Genomic DNA, 8,928 nt, shown 5'->3' with positions numbered 1-8,928 from the left:
CCTCAAATTGTCCGGGAAGTCCGGTTGACACAGGAACCGTGACACAGTTGCCACTTGCCAAGAAGAACGGTGAGCACCGAGAGCGGAGCCGTCGAGATCCATCCGCCGGAAAGAAGAGTGAGACCACGACACCGAGTAACTGGTTCTGAACAGCAACAAATAGATAGTTCACACGGTGGAGATCAACAAAGTGGCTCAGGCGCGATGGAGGCGACGAAAATCACGATCCCAGCAGCGGTAGACAAAGACGGTCAGAGGTCTCTCCTTCTCAGAGGAACCCATGGAGGCATGGAGCAGCACAAAGTCGAGGTCGCCACGATTAGGTAGCGGGTGGGGAGGGTGATCAGATGGGTACGGATAGGGTATTAAGGGTGGGTCTGTTTGTTGGGCTCTGTCCAAAAAGAGAAACAAAATTTTTCAAATATATTGAAAGCTTAAATGGGTCATCAACAGACCACGTCAGGTCGTCAGCGTTACATGAAAGTTTATGATAAATTGCCACTAAATTTTTTAAAATTCTATAAAGTACCTGCTCCTTCGAGATCCTAAAAATAGTGCTGGATTCGGATTTGATCAGATTGGATATAGTCTAAAATTTTATTCAATTTACATTATACTCATCGGATCGGATATGATATCCGCTTTTTTTCAGGTCAGATCTGATCCGATCCGCATAATATCGGATATCGGATCGAATCAGATTAGATACCTGATATCGGGTATATTCGTATAATTCAAAAAAATTATTTTAAATTATGTTAGGCTGTTTTTACAAAAAAAATTTAGAAAATTCATTTTTCATCTGTTTAAGCCTATTTACTTCTAAAATATTATCAATAAAAGTTCTCTTGAATAACAAAAACAAAATAATAACACAAGATTTAAGTTTAATTATTTTAGGTTGAAGTGCAACATAAAAAATTAAAAATAAGATATCATAAAATTCATAAAATAGCACACTAAAATTCATATCACATTAGGGTTTACTTTCTTAAACTATGCTATTTATAAGAAATATGCGGATTTGTGAATTTGCAGATCGGATCCGCAGATATCACTGCCAAATCTGCAATCCGATTCTATCATAGTGCGAATTGGATCTGATCCGATCCGATGGCTTGAATACAATCCGATTCTATCATAGTGCGAATTGGATCTGATCCGATCCGATGGCTTGAATACAGATAATTACTGCGGATATTTTTTGGGATATTTTTCGATCCATGCGCAGCCCTACCTAAAAATACTTTTCTCATCATAGAAGCTTTATTGAAATACATAGATAAAGAATTATCCAAATTCTAAGAAAAAAAAAATATGTAAAACATAGGAAAAAAATCATCCAAAACTAATAAAAAGAATCATCCATATTCTAAGAAAAACATACAAAACATAGAAAAAAGAATATCCAAAACTAATAAAAAGAATCATCCAAAATTTAGGAAAAAGAAACATAAGAAACTAGTTAAAAAGAATCATTCAAAACCAAATAGGAAGAGAAGGAGAAGAGTCGCAGGGTGGCCGGCGATGACGTCTTTCACGGCATTGCGTAGACGGTGGGGGACTCGCGGTGGCGCGTTGCGAGGAGGAAGCCACGGAGGCCACACATCGCAAGTGGAGGAGTCGTCATGAATCGGAGTAGTTGATCGCGCGTCGCGAATGGGGACCTGGTGGTGGCTGCATCGCGACGGATGGAGAGGCGTGGGGTACAGATTATGCACTGTCTGGCGCGACAAATGGAGGCCGCGATGGTATTTGACGGTGCATATGCGTTGGGATTATGATCCCACAGCGGTGGAGGCGGCTATGTCCAATGAAAAAGGATGGCGGCGGGACGTGAGGAAGAGGTCGCGTAGCGCGACGAAAGATGCGGCGGGTGGTCGATAGGCGGCGGCGCTGAAAACTGCGTAGAGACGGCGGGTTTGTAAAGGGAGAGATTTGACTGTGTTATTTTTCTATACTTTTCTTTATTTTAATTGTGTACATGGTTTGGAAATTTGATGATAAAATAAAGGCCAGGTGAGATAGTAATTTCATTTTTTATCTCTCTTCGGTTACAAACAGTTATTATATTTAAGAGTTCTATTTATTATTTAATTATTGTCAATATTTAAATTCGGATATAATATTTTAAAAAATATCATATTTAGTCACTCAATTAAAGTTTCAATTATTTTTAATATGGAGATAAAGATAGTATTTTAGTTAAATATTGATATTTAAAGTGTATTACAATATTGTGGATATACAGAAAATATGTCCAACACGTATCCTGCGTTTGGCCAGAATATTGACACGTATTCAACATGCATCCTGCGTGTTAATTTTCTAACTGCAAAATCCACCCACCTGTAATTACATCAAATAATCTCATTTTCAACAAAAATTTTAATATTTTTCATATTAAAAAAAGGGATTGTATAGGATTCTTGGAAGGAATAAAAAATATAGTATATTAATAAATTTACCCGGTTGAATTAATGCATTTACTGCAGCTTAATAGAATTATAAACACGGTCAACAAAGCAATAAATTCGGTTGCCCCCAAAAAATGACACCATAATTATATATCTATTGGTACACAAGTAAAACATCATTTAAAACTAAATATCGTGTAATTATAAAAAGTATAACGGAAATATTTGGTAAACAAAAAGAGAAAAGGAGAGCTATGAGTGACAAAGGGGTGAGCGGAGATGAGAGCGACCGTGATGAGAGTGGAAACACATGAAGAGACAACCGGCTCCGCTGGCAGAAGTAACAAAGGGGAGAGTGTGAGAGGGGGTGTATCTGGTGGTATGGTGGGTTCCAAAGGGATGAGAATCTCCTTTAGGGATAGAGTAGTTGGCGTATCTAATCCTAAACCTTTTGTAGTTGGTGATTCACTGGATGGTGGTAGTCTAGTCATTGTGACGGGTAAGTAAGGGGATCCAAACCCATCGACCATAACGTTCTCGAAAGAGGCAAGGCGAGTTTTATCTGCACCGTATGAGAGTTCCATTGTTATTAAAGTGCTTGGAAAGCATGTGAGTTATATGACCATGGTTCATCGTCTCAGAAGCATTTGGCGAGTGCTCGGCGGTTATGAGGGTATGGATGTTGGCTATGGATATTTTCTTGTGAAATGTGATCTCATGGAGAATAGAGATAGGATCCTCCTGGGTGTCCGTGGAGGTTAGGATGGCACTATCTGGCGGTCAAGCCTTGGACATCTGACTTTTGTCCTTCTGAGGAATTTTTTGGATCAACTCTTGTGTGAGTGTGCATTGCAGGGTTGAATATATGGTACTATCAAGAAAGAACAATGAAAAGAATTGATGCGGCCATTGACACACCCATGAAGATAGATATGACAATAAAGGAGGTGGAATGTAGAAAATTTGCCAGAGTTTACGTGCAGATTAACGTGGGACTGCCAATGCCCGGTGGTGATAGACATAATCATTGACGGACACAAATACCAGGCACAACATGAGAACTTAGAATTAGTATGCGAACAGTGCAGGTGTTTTGGGTACGAGAGAGCAGCTTGTACAAAAGAACAGGTAGCACAAACTGTGGTGCAATCGACCAATGATGAAATGCTAAGTGAAGAGGTAGCACTGCCGACGCAAACGGTGAAAGTTTCAGAGGGTAAAGAGGACACGGTTCAAATTCAAAATTCAAAAACCTTGTTTGAATTTGGAAAGGAACAAGTTGTTAATCAACCCAATAAGAAAGATGAGGATTTCTTGCATGAGACGTTGCATGGGAGTGATGAGATCAAGCAAGACAATCATACAAAAGAGGAGTGAGTCCAAATGAATAGAAAAAAAGAAAAAAAAAGATCAGATTGGTGTTCAAGGGGATAAAGGGGAGAGTTCTCGGTTAAAAGCATACAATCCCAATGTTACAAAAGAGTTTGCAATTCATGGTGGGCCAAAAATAAGGAATGAGTTGGCAACGTATAGTTTGAATCAAAGGAATAAGGCTTTGACTTTTTTGAGAAAGGGAGGCATCAATATTTAAATGGAGCATATGGTCATCATGAGGTGTTGAGAGCTAATGTAAAGATCCCGAATTTCACTTCTAATGGAAAATGCATAAGGCCTAATTTCCTCCAAAATTCACCTACTGATATTGAGAATATAATGAAGTTGGAACAAAGGCCTCCCGACGGTAGGGGGAGGTGGCGGTAGTGGTATAATTTTAATAGGTGGCCCATTTCAAACCATGATGTTGGTATACTTTATCCTCATCTTTATTATTCATATTTATTTTTTATGGATAGTTGTGATTTTAATATTTTGGCTTGGAATATTAGAGGAGCCTCTAATAAGATGGTTCGTATTTATTGTAAAGAGCTTGTCCGCAAATATCATCCATCTTTTATCTGTTTGTTGGAAACATATATTATTTTTGATAAACTAAAAACTTTTGGAGTAGTTTGGGTTATTCAGCAGTAGCCTTCTCTGAAGCGCAAAGTCAAAGAGGTGGTATTTGATTTTTATCCGCTATCTCAATTAATCATTGCAAAATGATCAGTATCATAGAGCGATGCATTACGGTGAAAATATCTTTAAGAAGTAAATTATGCTTGTGTAGTATTATGGTTTGATGTTTGACATCCAGGAGACAAAATCTGTATTATATCCCTTTTGTCCATATCTCCGATACTCAATTGACTATTAGGGATGTTTGGAGTGAGTATGGTTGATGTTTGGAGTGAAGTACAACACCCTTATCAGAGTTAGTTCTCCACATGATGCAGTCTTCTAATTGATTTTGGCAACGCACAGTTGAACCTGGATGGATTTAGACAGCAAATATTAGTAAAGGTTATTCAACCAATGAGGGATATACATGGTTACTGAAGAGGAGAATTCAGTGGAATGAGGGGCGAAGTGAAAAATGAATGTGGCGGGAAAACGTCCTGGAGAAAGCAAAACTCCCGGCCATTCATGATTCTCTACCAACGGAGGCTTTCCGACACCGCCATAGACTCTCTGAGTTGAACATGTGCCCTCGATGTGGCGAAGAGACAGAATCGGCGATGCATTGCTTGCTACGTTGTCAACAAGCACAAGACATTTGGATGAATCCATCAATTCTTCAAGTCGGTAGAAATATATTTTCTTTGATGCGAGCTGCTATTTGGAACAAAAAACCTATTTTTTTCTGGCATTTGGTGGATCTAGAGGCATCGTAATCAAGAAATCTTTTTAATAATATGAAGTTTGGATGCAACATAAAGTGGTAATCTTGACTAGAAGATGGAAGATGGAGTTAAAACAGGCTCGATTCCAACCTCGTCAGCTATCTTTGTTAAAAAATGTGAATTGGGAACTTCCTCAGCTTGATTTTTTAAAAGTAAACTGTGAGGCTAGCATTTTTTTTTGGAAACTCAAAAACCAAATTTTGGGTGTATGATTAGATATAATGAAAGAGTTTGGATAAAAGGTTGTTTGGGAAGAATTTTAATTTGGAGTATCAAAAGATTCGAACTCTTTGCAATATGGAGAGAGATAGTTTTAGCGTGAGAGTGTGGGTTAAAAAAGATTGTGTGCAAAACAGATTCAAGGGAAGCATTCATTGCTGCTCAAAATGAGCCTGCTTTAGAAGACAGAAAGATGGGGATCTGGTGTTGCGTATTCATGAAATGCTTGTAGGAGATTCATTTTAGCTTAGTTCTTCGAGAAGGGAATAATGTGACCGATCTGATAGCAAAGCTTGGAGTTTAGAGTCAGAACAAGTACGTTGAGTGATTTGATCCTCCTAATAACATTGTTAAAGCTCTTTTTCAAGATCTAGATGTTGCTTGAAATATAGAAATTTCTTATATATCTTTCTTTTGCTTTTTTAGTTTTTTTTTTAATTTTTGTTCAGATACCAAAAATTTGGTAACAAAAAAATTTTGTAAAAAACAGTTAGGGATGAGAGGTAAACAAAAAAAGTCAAAATTTATTTTATTTAATATTTATTAATTGTTATAATAATTAATAAATATTAAATAAGATAAATTTTGATTATTTTTTTGTCTTTCTAACATTACCGAAAATATAATATTTCTCTAAAAACCATATTTTAACATATGTTAAAGAACTTGATAGAAAATAACGCATGTAATGAAATTTAGTTGCTGTCACCACTGATATTATTTTATCTTATATTTGAACTTCATTTTCAGCACTCTAGTACAGTAACTATCTAGTGTGACAAATTAAATACAGTTCAGCTCTTTGCCAACCTGATTCTTCGTAGTTGAACTAAACATTTTAACTTGGACTTACACTTTGTCCAAAAACAAGTTCCTCAATATAGGGCTTATTTGGGTGAGCTTTTAAGAAAAGATCTTTTTTTGAGTTATTTTTTTTTAAAAGATCTTATAGAGAAGTAAAAGTAATTTTATGTTTGGATATCTCATATAAAAAAGTCTTTTTATCAATCAATTATGTTTGGGTATAACAATATAAAAGTACTTTTTATTTATTTATTACATGAAAAACATCTTTTTTTTTTAAGAAAAAAGATCTTTTAAAAAAAGATGTAAATTACAGCTTTTCAAAAAAGATCTTTTTTTTATTTTACTAGTACTTTTACTTTTACTACTAGAAATTTGCCAAACACGTTAAAAAATAAAAAAAATCTTTTTTCATTAAAAAAAATCTTTTTTTTTTAATAAAATAATGACGCCCAAACATGCATATAATATGTATGTTATTCATATCTTGAGAATTGATCAAGTGGTAGATTATAATAAGTTTAAGTACAAACTCAAAGTCACGCCTAGAATATAATGTCCTTAACTCTGAGGAAGGATGATGGAGATAAGAGTATACCAAATTCTTATATTCTATCGGAATTCGTTTCTCTCAATCACTCTGCTTCACGAACCTTTCAGTATCACAAGTCTAAGTTAGCAATTATTATTTCTAAGTTAATTACTTTCAGAATTGATTCAAACACAATGTATTTATTTAATTAAGAACATATGTTACATCAAACTAGCTAGTTACCCAACTTGTCAGAATGACTAAGCAAACAACATGAACATGTCCCATATCATGCTCTCTTTATTTAAAGACAACAAACCACATACAATGCAAGAAAAAACAAGGATAATTATTCTTATATTGGAACAGGATCTATAAGCAAATCCTCAATGTATTTCTTCATTATTCCTTCGGCATGAGTGTAATTATCTTGATTTTTGTACATGACGCTTATAAATCGTGTCATGTTGAGAGAACGGATCAGAAATATCATTGGAACTTTGGTTGGCATAAGACATTCTTCATGTATATCCTTCCAAGCATCACTAACTCTCTTCTCTGCTTCTTTAATGGCTTCTTCTCTTGACACGTCATATTCCTTCATATAGCACTCTAGAAATGAGGCAACATGTCCTCTTTTCTGTTCAAACTGCTCAACAACATATCATTTATTTCAAACAACAATTCAGCTTAAAAATCAATCTTTTTAATTAACATTAGCTAACTATTTTAAATATATTTTTTATCTTAAATCTTAAATAATAAATATTAAAATTTAAATTTTAAACTCTAAAAATGGGTCAGTTAGTTATACTTATTCTTAAAAATAATTTTTTAATTCAATTAGGAAACTAATTATTTTTTAGTCAATATTAATTAATTTTTTTTAAATTATTTTTTATTCTAAACTCTAAATCTAAAATTATAAATTATAAACCTTAAATTTTAAAGTTTAAATCCAAGCTCTAAATAAACTTTTTAAAATGTAATAGCTAAAAAGTAATGTTGCAATAAAAAAAGTTTAGCCAATATTAATTAATTACAAGTTTGTTCTCTGTAGTTTTTCATCATTTTTATTTTTTATACGTGACAAAAGAATAAGAAAAACGTTAGTGAAATGACTATTAATCTACTATTTCATACTCAAAATAGGTCGGCATGACAAACACGCTACTCTGTCATACTCAAACTATTTCTCTATCTTTTATTTATTTATTTATTTATTTTTTTCATGGCTGACCCATTTTTAAACTTGGTGAATTCTACTGTATTTGTATTTTTATTGTGATGTCTTGTTTATTTGACTAATGTTATATTTACTACCTTTGTGACACTCCCTTTGGATAAGAAATGAGAGAAAATAAAAAATAAAATTGTCTTTTATACCATAAAAAATGTAAAAAAGAAAGATACACAAAAAATAGTACAAATATTATTTCTTTTTTTATTTAGATATTTTAGATATGCTAGTTAAAATTTTGCTTTAACTTTTAACTCCTAAAATTTTTAATATTAGATTTTAAATGAGTTAATTAATTCTAACCATTTGTATAATACAATTTTACAATTTATGTTTCACGTTTTGAGTTTATTTCTCTAATTTTGTGAGTTTATTTTAAGAATAAAATATTCTATTTAGAATTAGTTTTGAAAAGGGGACTCGATCATTGAAAAATTTATATGATGCATGTGTTGTGTACCTCATTGGAGACGATATCATCCATGAGCCTGCAAACAATTGCAGAAGCTGTAACAATTTTGGGTTCATTAGTGACCCATTTGAAGACGTCCTCGCTAGCCATGTCTCCCATGCCAATAAAACAAGTTGTTGTGAGTAATGGGTATGTGGTTGATCGAGTACAAGTCTGGAGATACTCCTCTGTTTTTGCAACATAGTTACTGTTGAACCATTTGGCTTCAGTCAAGTAAGCTTTCACTGTTTTCTTAAACTGCCATCAATAAAATGCATATGTCAACAAGGTTATATTTATTAAAACAAAAATATGATTTACACATTAAAACACTAAAATTAGCTATTATATATTATATAGTTTAACTCATTTTTATTGTATATTCTACACTAATAACTTATTTTGATATACACCTAACATGGTTGTTATTAAAATCCAACCCATCTCTCTTCTATTTAAAAATATTATAAAAGTATATACTATAC

The 8,928-nt window shown here is 33.8% G+C and overlaps 1 pseudogene; it reads right to left on the bottom strand.

Annotated features, from left to right (window-relative positions):
• Window positions 6,933–8,928, bottom strand: part of LOC107634232 — a 5,637-nt pseudogene continuing 3,641 nt past the window's right edge.

Source organism: Arachis ipaensis, chromosome B03 (genome assembly GCF_000816755.2).
Source record: "Arachis ipaensis cultivar K30076 chromosome B03, Araip1.1, whole genome shotgun sequence".
NCBI lineage: Eukaryota > Viridiplantae > Streptophyta > Magnoliopsida > Fabales > Fabaceae > Arachis > Arachis ipaensis.
Note: the sequence above shows the minus strand (reverse complement) of the source record. Positions and strands in the feature narration are given on the sequence as shown.